This window comes from Lissotriton helveticus, chromosome 4_2 (assembly GCF_964261635.1).
Source record: "Lissotriton helveticus chromosome 4_2, aLisHel1.1, whole genome shotgun sequence".
Classification (NCBI taxonomy): Eukaryota; Metazoa; Chordata; class Amphibia; order Caudata; family Salamandridae; genus Lissotriton; species Lissotriton helveticus.
In genome coordinates this window covers 90,268,457-90,289,540 of record NC_136064.1, presented here as the reverse complement: position 1 = coordinate 90,289,540, position 21,084 = coordinate 90,268,457, and the positions used below count along the sequence as shown (strand labels likewise).

At 46.8% G+C, this 21,084-nt stretch overlaps 1 protein-coding gene across 1 annotated transcript in view; it reads left to right on the top strand.

The window, feature by feature from the left end:
* The first annotated feature begins 1,326 nt into the window (after positions 1 to 1,326).
* The window catches only part of LOC144752052 (phosphatidylinositol 3,4,5-trisphosphate 5-phosphatase 2-like), a 598,959-nt gene continuing 579,201 nt past the window's right edge, over positions 1,327 to 21,084 (top strand). The window contains exon 1 of the mRNA XM_078640002.1: positions 1,327 to 1,467. The gene's annotated coding sequence lies outside the window, so the exon portion shown is untranslated. The remainder of the gene's footprint in view (positions 1,468 to 21,084) is intronic.

Genomic DNA, 21,084 nt, shown 5'->3' with positions numbered 1-21,084 from the left:
CTGCAGTACTGTGAGAAAGTGCCCAAGGTCGTAAGGTCAGTAAAAGAGTTGGCAAAAACCAGGAGGGTAAAAAGCTCAAATGTTTTTGGGAAATCCCCTAAAAAGGGCCATGTACAACAGTCTGGCTTATGAATGAAAGTGCCTCTTCAGTCATTGACGGGGTTAGGCACTCAATAAGTCATTGACCATGCACTTTGTCACTCATCCCAGCATTTCTGCATCCATTCCCTCATCCACTAACTCATTCTTACATTCATCTTACACAACCGTAATAAAACACATACACAAACTCATCGACATATGCACAACAAATACTTTAAGTCTAAATTTAAAAAAACTGTTGCCTTTTAAACATGGTGGGTATATACATGCAAAAACAAAATTAAACAGAGAAGTGGGTGGTGGCGTCCATGGGTAGTACATGTAATGCTTGGTTAAAGTTGTAGCATGGCCAAAACGTTTAGAGCCAACAGGTTGACCATCTTGGATTGGTAAAACAATGATACAGTATGGTCAATACCATTCCAGGATGGCCCCCTAGTTTAGAGGCACAGGCCGCACACAATGTGATGCACTGCAGATAAAATAAGAAAAAGGCAAGAAGCCACTTAGCAGGGCCTGGGGAGCTGTCACATGTTCAAAAATGAAAATAAAAAGAAGGGAAGGAAAGAAGCGAAAGATGACCTAAAAAGTACAAAATTAAAACTAAAGGACACTCCCACCAGCCCTGGCACTGATGCACATTCATTGTCAGCCAGATGTGGGCATGTCATTACACAAATGCCCTCCCTCACTGGGCAGAGAGCCAATGGCTGGATCTGGCCGACACTCAGACAGACCAATGGCAGAAGAGAGCTGTAATCAGGTGACAGTGACACACTGCAGCTTGCAGGGGACATTCAGGAGAGCGCCAATGTAGGAGACAGCAGAGAGAGCAGTGTCAAGTGCAACAATGCAACAGACATGCAGTGATGCTAGAGTGCAGGAGACAGACATCAGTGTCAAACTGAAGAGTTCAGGAGACAGGCCGCAGTGACAGGCAGCAGGGGGCAGGAGGCAGGCAGAGTGATATAAGCAGCAAGCTGCAAGAGACAGGCAGCAGCGGTAGACCTCATCTAATGATGGTGTCAGACAGCAGTGACAGGCAGCAGGGTGCAGGGGGCAGGCAGAGTGATGCAGAAGCAGGCTGCAAGAGACAGGCAGCAGGGTGCAGGAGACAGGCAGCAGGGTGCAGGAGGCAGGCAGCAGGGTGCAGGGGGAGAGTGATGCAGCAGCAGGCTGCAGAGAGAGGCAGCCGCGCGCAGGGGTCTCGTGGTTTCCGGTGCATCTCTCTCTCTCTCTCTCTCTCCCTCTCTCAGCCTCTCTCTCTCTCTCGTTTCCTCCTCACAGGCCGGCTCCGGGGGCTGCTGGACGCTTCTGAGATGGAGGGGCCGCTGGACTCCCCCCGCCCTGGGGCGCTGCAGGCAGGTCAGCTTTGAGTGTGTTCTTCACATTGGGTGTGGGCGTGAGGAGCCGCCAGGGCTCTGCTCGCTCCAGACATGTCTGCAGCCTTTACTTTTTGTTTCATGTGTTCTTCTCTCTTCCGCCCGTGCCTGTTCTCTGCCGCCCCCTCTTCTCGTTTCTTTTTCTTCTCTGCCGCTCCCTGTATTCTTTCCTTCTGGCCCGGATCCCGCGCTCTGCTCTTCTTCGCCCCTCTCCATTCCTCCTCGTAAACCCTCCCTTCTTTCTCCTTGTCCCCAGGTCCCTCCTTTAGTCTCCACCTGACGTCCACTCTCTTCGGGCACATCTTTCCCCCGCCTCGTCATCCTCTCCTTCCACCTTCTTCCTGTGTCCCTCGTCCAGCCCCCCTCCCTCCCCAGCTTTCCCCTCCTTCACCCTCCAACCTCTACCCAGGTCGTCACTCATGCCACTTCACGCTACACCACTCCACTCTCTATCACTCTACAACAGTCCACGTTATGCCACTCCACTCTACTCTTTGCACACTTTGCTATACACCACTCTACTCGAAGCCACTCCGCTCTACGCCACTTCACTCCACTCCACTCCACTCTCTCTAACTCTATAACAGTCCACGTTATGCCACTCCACTCTACTCTTTGCACACTTTGCTATACACCACTCTACTCGAAGCCACTCCGCTCTCCGCCACTTCACTCTACTCTACTCTACACTGCTCAACACCACTCCACACAATGTTCATCTATGCCATTCCACTGTATCTACTTCACACCATTCCCTTCTACGCCACTTCACTCTACTCTAGGGCACTCCACATTTCTTTACTCAATGCCACACTGCCCAATGCTATTCCACTCCATGCCACTACACTACACCCAATGCCACTCTATGCCACTCTACCCCACTCCACTCCACACCACTAAACTCTATGCCACTCCATTCTACGCCAAGCCACTCCTCGCCACTCAACACCACTCCACGCCACTCCACTCTATGCCCCTCCACTCCATGCCCCTCCACTCCAGGCTGCACCACTCATTTCTACTCTATGCCACTCTATTCTTCTTCACTGTGCTCTACTCTACGCCATTCCATTCCACTCTACCCTACTCCACTCTATGCGATTCCATTCTACGCCATTCCACTATATTTCACTCTTCACCACCCTACGCCACTTCACTGTACACCACTCCACCCCATGCCACTTCACACTACAGCAGTCCGCTCTACAGCACTCCATTCCACTCTGCTCCACCCAGTCCATTCTACCCTACCCTACACCACTCCACTCTACTCTATGCCACTCTTTACTACTTCACTCTGATCTACTCTACACCATTCCATTCCACTCCTCTCCATGCCACTTCACATTACAGCACTCCACTCTACGACACTCCATTCCACTCTGCTCCACCCAGTCCATTCTACCCTACACCACTCCACTCTATTCTATGCCACTCTTTTCTACTTCACTCTGATCTACTCTACACCATTCCATTCCACTCCTCTCCATGCCACTTCACATTACAGCACTCCACTCTACGACACTCCATGCCACTCTGCTCCACCCAGTCCATTCTACTCTACACCACTCCACTCTACTATATGCCAGACTTTTCTACTTTGCTCTGATCTACTCTACGCCACGCCATTCCATTCCACTCTACCCCACTCCACCCCACTCCACTCTGGCACTCCATGCCACTCTGTTCTACCCAGCCCATTCTACTCTATGCCACTCCACTCTACTCTATGCCACGCTATTCTACTTCACTCTGCTCTACTCCACGCCATGCCATTCCACTCCACCCCACTCCACTCTATGCCATTCCACTCTATGCCATTCGTTCTACGCCACTCCACTTCATGCAATGGAGCATTTCACAGGAAATCCCGTTCAGGAAGAGGCTTAAGACCTATCTCCTCTGCCTTGGCCTAGGATGATACAGCAATGTGAACACTGGATGTCATAAGGGCTGGGACACTTTGCTCAAGTAGCCAAGTGCTTTATACATTTTCTCATTCATTCCCTCCTCTCTATGCCACTCTATTCTAAGCCACTCCAGCTACTCCACTCCACAAAATTTCTCTCTATGGCACTTTATGCCAATCCACTCCACACAATGCCACTCTAGGCCACTCTGCTCTGCAAACTCCACTCTACGCCACTCTACTCTACGCCACTCTACTCTACGCCACTCAACTGTGCTCTACTCCATTCCACTCTGTGCCACTTTAGTCCATGCCACTCCACTCTACTCTATGCTACTCCACACACACTTCACACAATTCAACCATATACCACTGCACTATACGCCACTCCACTCCTCTGTACTCCACTCTACGCCACTCCACTCCTCTGTACTCCACTCTACGCCACTCTACTCTGCTCTACTCCATTCCACTCTGTGCCACTTTAGTCCATGCCACTCCACTCTACTCTATGCTACTCCACGCCTCTCCACACAATTCCACCATATACCACTGCACTCTACGCCACTCCACACCCTTCCCTTCTATGCCGCTTCACTCTACATCACATTAGTTTATCCCACTGTGCCCTGTGCTATTCCACTTCACACTACTCTACGGCACTACATGCCACTCTACTCAATGCAACTCCATGTCTCTTTGCTACACTCATTGCCACTCTACTCTACACCACTCTAGTGTATGCTACTCTACTCTATGCCACTTTACACCTCTCCATTCTACCACACCCCATTGTACGCCTCTCCCCTCTTTGCCACTCCACTCTATGTCACTCTACTCAACACCACTCTGCTCCACTTTATCCTACTCCACTTGTTGCCATTCTATTCAATGCCATTCTACTCTACACCACTCTACTCTTTGCCACTCCACTCTATGCCACTCTATCCCTTTCTGTGCACTCCACTCTATGTCACTTTACTCTACTCAACTTCACTCTATGCCCATGCACTCTGTCACTCTACTATATGTCACTCTATATATGCCACTCTGCTCTTCACCACTACACGCCACACTACTGATGCCACTCTGCTCCACTCTACAACACTCCACTCTACACCAAACCACCACACACTAATGTACACCACTCAACTCTATGCCACTCTATGCCACTCTACTCTATGCCACTCTACTCTATGCCACTCTACTCTATGCCACTCTATGCCACTCTACTCTATGCCACTCTACTCTATGCCACTCTATGCCACTCTACTCTATGCCACTCTACTCTATGCCACTCTATGTCTCACCACTCCATGCTACTCTGCTCCAATCCACTCCCCTCTATGCCACTCCACTCTACAGCAATCCACTCTATATCACTCTACGTCACTCCTCACTCTACTCTTTGCCTCCCTACTCTACACAACTCCACTCCATGCTACTCTACGCCCCTCCACTCCACTCTTTGCCTCTCCCGTCTATTGGACGCTCACTGCGCTCATCCAATAGTGGATCTCTGAGGTCCCCAGATTCAAACGAGTAAACTGGGGAGGGAGGCAACATATACGTCCAGGCCAGACCGCATTGATTCCATAGACGGGTCAACAATAAATGATTCACTATTGTACGTATTGCTAATTGAATCCCAAGGATCATATAAGCCTGAGATTCTCCAGTGATTGGACATGCAACTTGGCTCCAGATCCCTTGTAGACTTCAGATGTCACCTGGATCCAGACACATCAGTAATTTCAACATGACACAATACACTGTCTCCCGCACTGTGTGCATGTATGAGGTCATAGTATACTGTGAGCCTACCCAGAAGGCATGTCAACTGGCTCCAGATCTCTCATACATTTCAGATGTAATCTGGCTCGTGAGACCTCAATAATTGCAGCATGCCCCCAGAGGCCTCCTCCACACTATGTGCTAAAGGTGCCTCATTGATTGGACATGCAGCCTGACTCCAGATCCCTCATTGATTGGACATGCAGCCTGACTCCAGATCCCTCATTGATTGGACATGTAGCCTGGCTCCAGATCACTCATTGATTGGACATGCAGCTTGGCTCCAGATCCCTCATTGTAAATTGATACTTGTATAGCGCACTACTCACCCGCAAGGGTCTCAAGGCGCTTGTACGAATACCGCTGTGGAACCCATCCTGGCTTTCCCTGTGAGGTGTCCACTCCTGGGCACCCCCAAGGTGGAGGCCAGGCATCCTTAGCGTTGTGGGGGCCGCTGTGGAGATTAAGCAAGCTATTGCCCAGAGTTGCAGAGTGGGACTCCATGATTGGAATAGGCACCGAGGCAAGAATTATCAGGTCCATGGAATTTTTGAGCCCAAGACCCGCCGAGGCGGGGAATTGAACCCTGGTCCTGGGCTACACCTCTGCATCAGGGTCTGCCGCTCTAACCATTGAGCCACACTTCTCCACATTGATTGGACATGTAGCCTGGCTCCAGGTCCCTCATTGTTTGGATATGCCGCCTGGCTCCAGCTCCCTCATTGATTGGACATGTAGCCTGGCTCCAGGTCCCTCATTGATTGGACATGCAGCCTGGCTCCAGATCCCTCATTGATTGGACATGTAGCCTGGCTCCAGATCCCTCATTGATTGGACATGTAGCCCTGGCTACAGGTCCCTCACTGATTGGACATGTAGCCTGGCTCCAGACCCCTCATTGATTGGACATGTAGCCCTGGCTACAGGTCCCTCACTGATTGGACATGCAGCCTGGCTCCAGATCCCTCATTGATTGGACATGTAGCCTGGCTCCAGATCCCTCATTGATTGGACATGTAGCCCTGGCTACAGGTCCCTCATTGATTGGACATGCAGCCTGGCTCCAGCTCCCTCATTGATTGGACATGTACCCTGGCTCCAGCTCTCTCATTGATTGGACATGCAGCCTGGTTCCAGATCCCTCAGTGATTGGATATGTAGCTTGGCTCCAGATCCCTCACTGATTGAAAATATTGCCTGGCTCCTGATCCCTCATTGATTGGACATGCAGCCTGACTCCAGATCCCTCATTGATTGGACATGCAGCCTAGCTCCAGATCACTCTCTTCCTGCCTCATTTATATTAGGTCTCACCTGGCGTTGCAGCGCGAAAGCGCTGTCGCCAGCAAGACTTATTGCGATTGTCTCGCCTTCCAAGTGGTACAGCAGACCGGTGCACAAGCAGATTGTGGTCTTTGGACATGCACGTACAGCCATGCGCACATTTCCTGTCCGGCTTCCCAAACAGTGTAACTTTCGGGACATCGACTCACCTGGTCTACAGGGGGGAGGGGGGTGCTCCTAAACTAGCTCTTCTACCGTTCTTGCTGCACAACGCGGGGCTCTCTCCATCGGCATGGGAGCCCCGCACTGCTATTTCCTGCTCTTCACCCGCCGCACTGCTATATCCTGCTCTTCACCCGGGTCCCCTCCTGGGACCCGGGACTTCAGCCCCCGCACTTTCTCTTTGGCGCCAGGGCTCTCTTTAAGCACGGGAGCCCTGGAAGGGGCCAGCCGCTTCCTACGCGAGACGCCAGGCACGCAAAAGTTGCAGGACAGCGCATGTGCGGGCAGCCCTCGCTTGCACATTTCTAAGCGCTTCACAAACTGAAACAGGAGCAGAGGATAAGGCGGAACAGTAAGTGTTACACCAATATGCTGTTCTGTAAATACATAGATAAGTTACATTTGTTAAGTCACAGGCATGAGATTGTATTTTTTATGTATTTCTAATACAAATGGTAAGTTTTTTTTCTTTCCGAAGTGTACTCCTTGTTTTTTTATTAGTCGGTCTTTCTGCTCCAAGGATGCCAGTCAGGTGAAGGGTCATGCTATTTGTCAGGTGCCATCATGATTGTGATGAGCATTGGGGCAGCTTTTACTTTCAAGACACCAGTTTCTAATCATGTGTATGAGGGGACCCGTGCCCAGTACCCAGCGCAGGCCTTAGTGAGTTATGGACGCATTTGATAGAATGACTTCGGAATTGTGTCTGGAGCGCGATGCCATCCCAAATGCTCACTGGATGGAAAATGTGTCTACAGGCGTTATGATCTTTAAGGGAAGCTCAGTGGTAATTTGACAATGTGCGCCATCGCTGGGTAAGAAAGGTTGCTAGTTATGTCATGTGCGCATAGAGCCCATGATGCAGTAGGTCATATGTTTCAGGTTGGTAAAAGGATTACTGTGTTGCTGGGGTAATAATACCCTGTTTCATGTAAGTATTGCTTACCATCTCAGTTTGTGGCACACTTCTAAATAAAACAAATTACCTAGCCCATGTAGAAAGATAGGTGGCGGTGATTTCAGAAAAAGTGTATTCCTCATTTGCTCAGAAATAATTTGCCACAATGGAAAGATGTGTTTACGTGCCCAAGATCTCCCTTTCATCTTGCTTCTTGTTTTTTTTAACTTTGTTACCTTTCAGCATAGCATTGGCCTCGCAGTCATGTCTGACAGTATTTGGAATTGGTTACATATAAAAAAAGAATGTACGTTTTTAGCCATATTTAAAAAATAAGAACTTGCATAAAACAGTTTTCAGTAAGTATTTTAAAAATCAGTAAAAAAGGAAAAATAGTAGCCTTAATTGTAAAATTGCACACATTCCTGTTGTTCGTGCTTCTAGAATGAGCATAAGGTACTTCTTCGGATCTGTATCTGCAGCTGGAATTATGAAGTGTGCAGCTGGATGTATTCGTTTGTAAATTATAATATAAAAGTTGTAAACTTGATTGTGGACCTGTCACATATGTAGCTCGCATTATAAAGGTGTATTATTGTTTGTGGGTGTCACCTGTGTAACTTCTGTTGTAGAGTTGTGAAATTGTTTTTGGATGTTGCTTGGGAAATATTAGGTTGTACCCTTATCCACAGATCTGTTTGTTACATGTGTGCATGGCATAAAGGTGTACACGTGTGCATCTGTTATATGAGGAATTTGTGATACACACGTGTACACATCTGTGGCTCTGTTGCATGCAGAAACATACACTAGAAAGTCTCATCCGTATAAGTGTTATTATGTAGAGTGCGTCTCTCTATAAAGCATTGAAGTGCTGGGTAGGAAAAGGGACACCATAGTGGAAAGCAAAATCCACTTAGGGGTAGTGGAGTGGCTCTTCAGAATGCAGTAGATCTGTAATTGCATGTGAAACTGTCATGGGTGGATATGTGGTAAGTTGAGCTTTAACTGTACAAGTGGTGTCTGGATCCGTCATCTGTGGGTCTCCATTGTAAAGCTACACCCACATTTGTGAATCCCGTCACTTGATACTTGTGAAATGTCTTTGTAGTTGTCAATAGATCTGTTGTACTGGAAGTCAAACTGGAATGCAACTGGATTTAGTGTTCAGTGAAGGCACACTGGGAAATTGCATAAATGTTTGGATTGGGTTTGCTTGCCTGCTTACAGCTGTAGATTTGCACATCCGTGTCTTTTTTCCCTTGCACTCTAATTGTTCAAATCTGTGTACGTGTTTTTCTTATGCAACTATTGTGCTGCACATTTACCCGAAGCAACACGTGCACATCCCATTGTTTGTAGACAAGCTGGGTGTCACATCACTCTGGGACACCGCCACATCACTCAGCCCAACCACATCATCACTCAGCACCACGACAGTGAGAGAGCACAAATCTGAAAAATGTATAAGTGCACCATATTTACAAGCACGTAGTTAGTTTAAATATACTTTGCACAAGAGTGTTTTATACCCAGTAGTAAAATGTATAGAGTGTTTAAGTAGGGTAACAATAATCGTAGTAATGTGAGACTAATGTAGAAATGTTGGAATGAATATGAAAACCTCACGTTCTCATGTTAAGTGATCATGTAAGAGGAACTTGCAAACCAGTTAAATTGTGTAGGCCTCATGGCAATTCACAGTAAATCTAAACGTGCTGCTAAAATAATGTGAGGTGGGGTTAACGTGGTTCTTCCAATGTCATATAGCTCCTGTATATCCTTATATCGTGTTAAGTTAGCATAGGTACATTTGAGGTTTAAACGCCATTTTTCTTTCTTGCAACTTCTGCACACGACACTTAATTGTTGACTTAGCTTTCAACCTAGTAGTTTGCCGTAGTGTATGTGAGAATAATATGTTATTGCTCTGATATCAGCTTTGCTTAATAAACTATGTCTGCACGAAGAGTGCTGAAGTTTCAGGAACAACACGATATGGAATTGTTATGAGGTCTGATCTCCACGCCTTCATAGTCATAACACAAGTGCAGCCTTTGCCAACTCTGGATTCAGGCGGGATTGATATTGCTTTGCACGACACACATATGAGACACTTGATGCGGTGCACATGCAGAGAGAGCTGGTGTATGCTGATGTGATTCCTTCATGCTAAGACACTAAGGTATGGGCCCGCCCTAAAACAACCCAAAGAGACCTTCTTAGCTAATAATATAATATATGTGTTAGGGAGGGTGAGATATAAGTGTTGTTAACTCTTATTCATTACAGCATGTTAACATGCTGTCACCATTCGCTTTTTATGTCTTAGTAACTATGCTGATAATTTTGATACTGATAATAAGTATACTTGTATTATCTAAGATACTGCGCCTGAGAAGACGGCATTAGTAAATAAACATTTCAAATGCACATGTGTCTTCTTTACTCCATGTTCTGGTTTGTAATGATAATATAACGAAAGAGTGTTCATGAGTCCCACGTACCCTGAGGTACTGTAAGTTCATGTTCTGGTTTGTCTAAACATTGGGAGTTTGATATGTCCAATGAGACACTGTAGCTAGCTCGGTAAGGGGTGAGTTGGTTGCTAAGGTAAGTTTTGGGACACCCTAATTTGCCGAGGTTCCACTCCTCTGTGCACAGTTCTGTGTGAGAACAGAAACCCTGCGACATGGCGCCCAACGGTTTCGGTGGTCTTATATCATGACACTCGAGTAGTTTATCGTTCATGCCTTAACCCCTTCACCTCCGTTTCCGGAAAGCGGGGTGTCGGTGAAACCTGCCTATTTTTTGAAATAGGTCTTATTCAAGCTTGATTCTTTCTTAAACGGTTTCTTTGAATTGCTACCCAGTTGTGCTACAAAGTATTCTTTGTGTTTTCTTGTTTCCAGTGTTGACATGGCGGTGGCCATTGCTCAACATAGTCGCGTAGCGGTGCGCAACCATCTTCAGACGTACCAGGTCACCAGGTGATGGGATGGCTGTGATTTTCGTGGTATGTGCAGATCCGGCGTTCCCTTACGAGTTGTTTTACTCTTGGGTTACGTTTCCGGCTGTGGACGCTAATTCTGGTTTGTTCCACTCCTACACCGCCTCGGATGTCCCGGCTGAGTATACACCGTACAGGGCATTGGAAATACCTATTGATCATTGGCAGCATCGAGTTTGGTTTGATGGCGCCCTCCCCCACTCTTTGTCCGCAGCGAGGTTAGGTCCACTCTCAATTCCAGGTACAAATTGGCCTGCGTTGGGTGGCTTTACCCCGCACCCGAATCACGGCGCTTGTACCCTGCAGGAAATTCGTAGGCTGCATGTTGTTTCCATTTCCGTGATTCGTGCATTAGTGCAATACATCGGTCGCCACCTGCCTGGTGGTCCCCAGGGGGGTGCGGCCGTTCCCATGGATCGAGGCGGAATGCGTCTCAATCCAGTGATGGTTAATTCGGTTTTTGGTGCTCGTCCAGTTGACAACGATGACTTCCCATTCTGGCTAGCAGAGAAGTTTGATCAACTCGAGGCGGTTTTTCCGAATTCTACTCCTGCTGATAAGCATAGAATGTTAACGATTACTCTACCGAAGGATTTAACTCCTGAACTTGTTGACTGTGAAAGCTGGGGAAAAACATTTGTGGCAGTTTATACAAGGTGCTTCGGCACCCCGTCTATGACTGCCCTGCCTGATATCATTAGACGTGTTCAGAATGATCACGGTCCAGAGGCAGCGGTTGAATTGGGTATGCGCCTGTGTGGTTCTTTTGAGATTGTATGTGATCTCATTCTCTCCAATGTTAAAGGAGATGCAGTTAACTTTCAGGTGTCGAATGCTTTGGCTGCTCTGCCCGATGCCGACAAACCCCGCCAGTTGGCAAAGATTGTAGTGGCCGCTTATAAGACAATTGGCCGCACAAGTAGAGGTCTGAAATATTTTCCAGTAAAGGAGAAAAAACAACCTCAGGGACAATCTGCAGTGACAGATGTCCAGCCCAAGTCCAAAAAACAAAATTGGCCTAAGAAACAGACACAGGGGAAGCAGAATAAACAGACTCAGGATTCTTTTCCTGCAGTACAAGCACCTGCGCCAACAGAAAAAGTTTATGATTTGCGCGATCGCGCGATGATTAAATCACCTGATCGATTTCAGGGTTCTGATCAACGCTCTCCTCGTTCCTTTCAGGAAACATCGGCCCCGAAGACCGGTGGAGGAGGGGGTGGACGTGGACGTGGTGGCCAACAGGGACGTGGTCAGTCCCGCCAAGCTGACGGCGCAGTGAAGCAGGAGGATTCTACGCCTAAAAGACCGCAGTTTGCGAAAAAGAAAGTCGCAGCCTTAACAGCGCATCGATATGCCACAGATAGTGAGAACGCGGCTTCGGAATCTGACGTGGGCTCTGACCTTGCTGGACAGCACGGCGGAGATAACCATAGTCAGAGAGGCGCTGCGTCCACTACTGAGGGTGACAGCGACTGAAGTGTTCGTTGTAATTGAAACAGCCGATACAAGACTGGCTCCCCCTGAAAGACTTTTTGAAATTGTCCTGTTGATTGAAGGTGACATACAGCGTACTGTCAGGGGGGTATTTTGGGAGAACCTTTCGTCTACGTACGACATTTTGCTTTCTGAGGCTGACTGGCCCCCACCTTTTGTGCTCGCAGCGCCGCGAGGGGAGGAGGTAATCCTTCCCAGTTTCGCGCACACTGTCTCGACTGAGCATGCGCAACATTTTGCAGAAGAGTGGGCTCGGGCTCTTGCACCGGCTCTGTACCGCAACCAATGTGGTTGGGATAAATTGTCTCCTTCACACGAAATTCCTTTGCGGTCTGAGCCTCAGCCTCAGCCTCAATATCCCATACGGCGTGAAGCTAAAGCTGCCGTCGCAGAAATCCTTGAACAATTGGAATATCAGGGAGTTATTGAAACGTGTGTGTCACCGATGAATAATCCCCTTTTTACTGTGACCAAACCTGACGGATCATATCGTTTGGTATTGGATTACCGGCATTTGAACTCGCATTGCCGTAACTGTGCAGTACAGAATACTCACGGCTCTGCGCTAGTGGATAGTCTGGTGCGTAAGCGTTTTAAGACAACGCTTGACATATCCAACGGTTTTTATGCCCACAGACTGGATAGCTTTAGCTCCCAATGGACAAGTTTTACGTCCGCTGGTGTGCAAAAATGCTTCCGGCGACTTCCAATGGGCTACAAAAATAGTCCTGGGGTCTTCACCTCAAGAATAGTCACTCTATTGGAGAGTATCGATCCAGATGCATGTTCTTATGTGGATGACATTTATCTCACAGACGACGAAATTTGGATGCATCTGTGTCGGGTGAATTCAATAATTTGTACCTTTGCTGATATGGGTTACAAGTTTAATTTTGCAAAATCGCACATTGCAGAACACACAGTGTTGTTCCTCGGCTATGAGCTGAACAATGAGGGTCGAGGATTGGCTCCTCACTTCCTGGAGAAATGCGCACAGTTGCGCGCTCCTACAACACTGAAGAAATTACAGTCTTTACTGGGCTTCTTGAATTTCGGCAGGACTTATGTTCCGGAATATGCCCAGTGTATCAAGCCTTTGTATGCTTTGATACAACCAACTTTTTCAAAATCATGCTGGCTGCCTGAGCATTCGGCCATTTTGCAATCATTGCAGGCCGATCTGCTCGCTTCTAAATACTTACTGACTCGTGATAATCACACCAACCTGGTGATAAGAATAATTCCAGGGGCGGTGGGTTTCACGTACCTGACTTTTAATGAAGGTGACACAGTACCTATTGCTTACAAGTCACACTTGTATACTTCGGCTGAATTGCGGTTTCCCACTGTGGAGAAAGTTTTAACTGCGGTACAGATGGCGATTCTTAAAGAACGAGCACTGTCGCAGGGGAAACGCATGTTAGTGGTAACACCCTGTCCTCATTTGGAGGCAGTCACGAAAGCCAGTGTACCAAATTCTAAAGCTTTGCACCCTCGGTGGATTCAGTGGGCTGCGTCATTGACATCCACGGATGTCACGTTCATTTTTGACGCTTCCTTACGGTCGCAAGAGTACTTGCAGTATGAATTCGTTCATCCTGCTCCTCTGGCTATGCGACCTTTGGAGGACTTCCATTGCATCATTTACACTGATGGGTCGGCGCAGGTTGCGCATGGCTCTAAACATGCCTACGTTTCCGCATGCGCCATTGTGGTCGGTGCTATGTTGAATGATGAGTTCATTTCCAGGGAAGTGCACACGTTGCCCCTGGGTGACTGCACCGCACAATTAGCAGAGCTTCGTGCACTCTTACTAGCGTTAGAATACGCGGATCCAAGTGTTACTACTCTGATTGTAAGTGATTCGTACTACTGTGTCCAGTCTTACAATGAAAACTTGTTCTTTTGGATTCAAAATGATTTCCATGATTCCAAGGGTAGCGCAATAAAACATAAAATGATCTGGGTTCGAGTGGCAGAGCTTAAGGCTTTGTTGCCGCTTGTTTATGTAATTCATACTCTCGGTCATCAGCGCGTAGGAGTTCACGCTGTTGGCAACTCGCTTGCTGATGAGGCAGCGAAATCAGCAGTATCTACATACTTAGTTGCAGCAGTTACTAGGTCAAAAACCAAGATTGATAGCGACATCTTGGCAGCAATTGCTGCCTCTGAGAAGGGAAGTAAACATCCTGCGGGATTCCCTTCGAAGTACATGTACCACTTAAGTCCCGAAAAGGTTCCTTTTGTGACAATTCCTGATGTTGGGGAACGGCTGATTCCCAACTCGGATCGCAGAGCAGACTTGATTACAGCGGCACATGAAGGTGTGGCGTCTGCGCATGCGGGCGTCTCGGCCACTGTAACTCAATTACAACAACGTTTCTGGTGGCGGGGACTGTACAAACAGACGCGTGATTATGTCCTTCTTTGTGACATATGCCAGCAGATTAAACCTTCGACTGCTACGCGTCCGCCACAGACTCAGTTGTACATTTCTAATAAACCTCTAGGTTGTGTTTATTTGGATCACTGCGGTCCTTTTTCATCTGATACTGCGTATAAGTACATCTTAGTAGCAGTTGACTCATGCACACGCTTTGTGTGGGTTTGGCCACATCGCAGCGCTGATTCACGGACTGTCATTAGAGATTTGCGTGTCTTTATAGGGATTTTTGCCTGTGGTACCTTCCATTCGGATCAGGGTCCGGCTTTCGCCTCTAAGGCGTATAAGGATGCCATGACTTCGATGGGGGTCCAAGTCAAGTTTTCGTCACCCTACAGACCTGAGGGTAATAGTGTAGTTGAACGAATGAACCGTGATTTAAAGCAATCTTTGACAGCCCGAGTTATAGGCACTGGCAGAAACTGGCTGGCTCACCTCTATGGCGTGCAGCGTGCTCTTAATAATCTCCCTAGAAGGTCTCTGGGTGGGCGGACCCCATACGAAATGCTCTTTGGCATCAAGATGTACGTCCCTGACCTTGACGGTCTAGACTATGTGGTTCGCGCCACTTCCTTTGACGCAGATGAACATTGCAATGTTTTACAGAATCTACAAAAGACCAGAGACAGTCTTGCAAAGGAACATTTGCCCTCCACGTCGGATAATGCGTTGCAGATCCCGGTAGTTGGCTGGCTACCCCAGGTTGGAGAACTGGTTCGGGAGAAGATCGATAACAAGAAAGAATTTGGTCCTTCCTATCGAGCTCCGGTTCCCGTCGTTGGAGTGAAGGGCACAAGAACAGTCATTTTACCACCACTTCCTGGTCGTAAGGAAAACAGGTTTATTTCAATTGACAATGTCAAGATACACAGAGTGGCCGATTCTTCTTAGCATGACACCGGCTGTTTCCTGTCCTTCCATTGTGAGAAATTCAGTTATGCCCACTGCTTCTATTAATGAACCTGAAGTGGCCATCGAATTACCTGCTCTTTCCAGTCCTTTATTAAATAATTTACCTGGAACTAACTTTGATGAGACAGACTATGCCTACCCCACTGATTTGTCCATACCTGACCTGCAAGCACGTTTAGCCACAGAATCCAGATTTTCTTTTGACTCTGTTTCTCTTGCCTCAAAGGAACCCTCTCGTGTTGCAGTTTATGCAAGCCTGTTTAAAAAACATTTTTTGATACCCCCTTGGACATACGTTTGGCTGGTCCTTGTTTCAATTTACCTTTTTATGTCAATTGGTTTTGTGTTTTATTTTTTTCGAATCATCAATGGACATTATGTCGAGGAAAGAACATGCATTACTCATTTAAATGGAACTTTGGCCCCACTTTCCTCTTCACATTCTACACACAGATTAAAAAGAGACTTGACTTTGGTTAACATCACAGCATGGCCTGTCCTTGATGGAATCGTGTGGGATGCAGTCCGGTTTCAGATTCATGGCCCCACGGAAGTCGTTAATGTTCCTAATGTACTTAGAGTGAATATGGGGGATGTGGTGAAACAGAACATTCGTTCTGATGACTGGGATGTTAATGCTGTAGAAAGTTTGTTTTCTGATTTAAAATACTATGCTGCCTTTGATGCTGAGGATTTATATTTAGAATCTGCAAATTATGGTGAATTATTCTGCTACCAACATTATGGCAATCACTTCTTACACAAAACATCATCCAGAAGGGATACTGTTAATTTTACTCAGTGGGAACATTGCCCAGCACCAAAACAAGGGAGTTCAGAAACGTTTCTTAAAAAGTATACTTATTTCACTGACTTTAACCAGTCCAATCCCGAGTCCTTTTATTTTAAATTTCACAAACAGCCACTGTCCAAGGTTAGACTTACCGATACAAAATTGTTGTATTCGAAGGCCTTCCTAGATCAATTAGTTACTGGAGGCTATGAGCTATGGAAGGAAACAATAGACCTTAAATCGGTTTGGGGTTCAAGGGCCTGGCAGGTACAAGGCATTGAGGCTTTGCACCGTGCATGTCTCATCCCGAATCATATGTTGTTTTTAAATGAAACAATTTCCCAGACCACATGCTTTGGATTGGCTACATCTAAAAGGTTAAACACTCCGTCTTTCCCGGAGTTGGAAGAATATGATGGTTGGAGTAATTTTACTCAATTGTCAATTAGAGAATTACAGACTCTGCTTCTCAATTCCTCCTTTAACATTTCCAGTATGAATCTTAAGGGTTGGCTGCTTTGGCACCGTAGTGCAGAGTCTTGTCAAAGTAGATTTTTGAATTTAACTGACGGTTTTAAGACTGTTAGATCTGATCCCCGGTTTGACTTGGGTCACACTGTCACCTCTTATTCTGTAGGCAAGTTGTGTCAAAATTGGCTGAAGCATTCAACTTTACCTGCGGTTAAGAATCACCTTTCCAAACTGAATGCAGAAGTGGATTTGAATGATTTCATTAAAGGCCCAGCTAGTGGCAGGTCGAAAAGGTGGTTATATGGGGTTTACAATGAAATTTGGAAGCTATCACAGATTGAGGCTGCTACACGCCTTAGGGCTATTGATCAGGCAAATCTTGAGAAGGTGCTTGCAGTTGTTGACAATAGCATTAACGTGCTTTCCTCTAGAATTTACACATTGGATAATATTGTGTCGTCAGTTGTCGATATTGTGCATGATGAAATATCAGTGTTATACCATGGTCAGAATCAATTACGATCAATAATGCAGTTTGCTTGGACCCTTCAAACTCTGAAAATGGGTAAAGTCCCCTGGGGTTACATGAACGTTTCTTCTTTATTTGCACCTTTTAATTTGACTGAGAAACAACGCTTGCTTTCAATGCGTGATGCTTCCTTTTCTATGTTACATATTGAAAGGTTAGAATCTTTACCTTTTTCCGTGGCAGAAGCCACTGCTGCAACGTGGCTTATCCACGGTTTATTAACGCTGCCTTTTGCTTTATATAAGTTTTCAAATTGTATGAAATATGTGCCAATAGGTCGTTATGAACCTTTGGGTAGCGGTTTCCTTCATGAAGTCTGGTCACTCCCATACACGTACAGATGTTTTAAGGATGACCAGGAGGTTTATCTGAATGGGGAGGAGTGTACTGAGACGCCAGATCATTCATTAATGTGTCGACACATACAGTTACACGGTTCATGCAACAAGGACAGGCCGAATATGGCTTGCGTTTTACAAGGCACGCCTGTTCCTGCTATCATCCCCACGCTTAAATTGTTAGAGAATGGAAGTTATTTAATGCTCAATAATGAAGACTGTTGTGGGTTAATTAAAGGTATCCCTTTCATAGTGACAGTCAGTGAGCGGGTTATTTGCTGCAGAAATGTGCTTTACCCTCCCACACATGAACATAGAGAGTCTTCCATCTGGCCAAGAATACCAACCTTGGGAGCAGAATTCAGCGGCATGGCAAGAATGAGAGCTCTTTTGTCCCAGAAAGAGGTGGCCTTGAGCTCGGCCCGTGAAACTTTCGTGCTTCACGTTGCAAACACCCGTACAGAAGTTCAGGCTCTTTTGAATACTGATTTGCCTTTGCATTTCGGAGCAATGGTTCGTACTATCTTTAACGCATCCTCCACAAAGGGCCTAGCACATTTTTTTAAAGTTGTTAGCAGTGGTCTCGTGACTTCCTTTGAGAAGATTTTTGGAGTCATTCCTGCTTTCTTCCATTCAATCTTTTCATCATTGTTTGGAGGGTTCCCGTTTTTACTTGCATTAGCGGCTGGCGCTCTGGTGGTTTTCGGTCTTTTTAAATATGGATGCTCATCCTGTGCAAGACCACGCGCAACTGCTGCTGACGCGGTTTCGCAACCGCATGCTTGATTATTATGGCACACTGCCGTTGGCGACTTTGAGCACGGCATTTGGATTATCTTTTCGATTCTCCTATTTCACCTGTGTCCAGCCTGTATTTCACTGCCTGACCTGTGATTTCCAGTGGGCCATTGATTTGTGTCTCTGCGGACCGGTTTCTCCTGACGTCGATTTTAATCAACTGATGAGTCCTATCATTGCTCACGAGTTGGTTTGTTCTGACGAGAGGATTATGGCCTTAGCAGTGGCGCATGGACTAATTGGTCCCTGGGATGTGTTGTCGGCAGCACGGAATTTCTTGGAACTGAGTTTTCTTGAAAACCCACCGAGCTGTCCTCCCGAAGAGTACCATCATGGAGTCTGCCGCCAAATTCGATACCACGTGAGGGGCGTCCCGAGGGGCGTTCCTATCGGAAATGTGATTTTGTATTAGGGAAAGCGACCCGGGAAGAGAGCAGAGCAGATGATTTTGGAAGCCTAAGAGAGCGGTTGGGTAGGCAGATAGGCTGATCACCAGAGACCAATTTACAGAAGAGACAAAGAGAAGTGCGTGATCTTCTTAGGAAGTCACCACGGCTGACACCTTTCTGGGTAAAGATCTTGTTAAGTAGGGATGTCACTTAGTCTAGTGTAGGGACAGACTAACCTGAATTTTCTTTTCTGTAATGACTCTTAAGTTGCAACTTGTATCCATTTTGGCAACTCTAATGATTTTCGAACTCGTACTTATTATTCTGTTTTGTAGACTCAGACTATTCAAAGAATTTATGTTTATAGTGATACCAGTATACCTTTTGAATCTCATCTTGAGAAGTTTGTATCTTCAGTTATCTTTGACTTTATATTAAATTTTTGAACTTTATCAGTGGTCAGTGGTCATTTAGAGTGGTGTATGTTCTTAATTGATTGATCTAGTATTGGATTGCCTTTTACTCAACGACAGGTACCAACGATCCAGTCGACTTGATTTGGGATCTGGTAAGGTAACTAGAAGCCAGAAATCCCGCGTTAACAGTTGGTAGCAGTTAGGATGGTTATCTTCTTGAGGAAGGTAATCTAGAGAGGTTAGTTTACCCCAAGGCCCCTAGACATCGAGAGACAAGCAGCGGAAGAATTGTGCGCCGAAGGTGCAGACGGTGCGAGAAAAGCAGCAGTATCGGAGGAGAGTGAGTATACCAAGGGTCATGCGTGAACAGATTGCGGTGTTTTGTGTTGTATTTGTAGTGTAATGTCTTGCGGAGTTGAATGCCTGTAGTGTGATTGAGAGAAGGTTGTGAGCGCGCGCAACCTGGTAAACTGGTTACCTGGTAAACGGGTGAACTGGTAAATCTTATGTTCAGGCCAGAGCTTAAGTGGTTTTGGGTGTATCGAACATCCAGAGTAGTTGTCGACCATAGTACGGAGGTCACGAGGTACCATTGACCGCCGTGGGACCGTGATAGGGGGAGTGTAAGAGTGGGTGTGTGAAGTAACGGACGCTGGTCGAAAGTTACTGTGTGTAAGCAACCTATCAGAGAAGGCGATTGTCTGGACGTAAACGGAAAGACATCTCGTCAAGTTAGGGTGACAACTACAGAAAGACTGTGGGCGTACAGTCAAGAAAAGTGATCGCTTGGACGGAAGTAATCATTTTTCAGAGTATGAATGGGATGCACGCATGACCGAGGAGACGAGCTGAAAAAGGAGGGGAACTGCTGCGAAGGGGGACGGGTGACGTCGGTTAGGGCCGCGCTGTGATTGAGCGGTTGGTGTGACGTTAGCTAGAGCCGCGCTCTGGTTGGGCGGCTAGAGTGACGTCGGAGGAAAGCCGCGCGCGGATAGGCCAGTTAGTGAGAACCGCGCTGAGATTGGTGGATTGTCATCAGGAAGTAAACAAACGCTGAGAAAAGAGAAATCATGAAGTGCTTTAAGTGTTTGAAAGGGATTTTTAAAAGAAAAAGAAGTGAACATTATTACGGGGAAGAGGCGCCGCCAGAGGGTACACCAGCTCATTATATGGCAGCGAATGTGGGGCTGCATACGATATTATGGATTGGGACTTGGAATAAGCTTACAGAAGGGAATGAGGAAATGCAGTTCCCGAAGTATGGGACGTTTAAGTTAGAGGTGTTACATCGGCTGAAAGCAACCATGTCCTCATTGAAACACCCGCCTAGACCAACCCAGTTTGAGGCCCTTAATGCATGGATTAGGGCGGCGCATGACAGGAATTTGAACAGGCGTCAACAAAGATTGACGCGATCGGTAAGAGCAGTGCGAGATTCCAAATGGGACGAAGAGGAAAAGAGATGGAGGGTACAGGCTATTGAAGTAGAGAAATTGTATCCAATGAGGGAGGTGGGAGGAGGAGGAAACCTCATGGAAGAGGACGAGGAAAGCGAGTCGGAAGACAACCTGATAAACAGATTGTTGTTAGATAGACCACCTCCGAGAGTCGAGGAGATTGAAGATAGGGGACTTGCAAGGGAAGGTGGGACTGCCATAGAGGGGTTTACACCACTCCCTATATCGGAATGGACACCTATCAAAGGCGAGGAGACACCTCAAAACAACACAGTACAGAGTGTAGTGGGAAGGTTTGTGGTACAAAAGACGCCAAACACCGAAAAGGTTGAGTCTTTTGGATTACCGGATGCTCTTCAAGTACCTGTTACCATAGGACCTATAGTGTCGATTTACAATCCCGAACATGGGAGAGGGGAAGAGCAGGCACGGTTAGATAG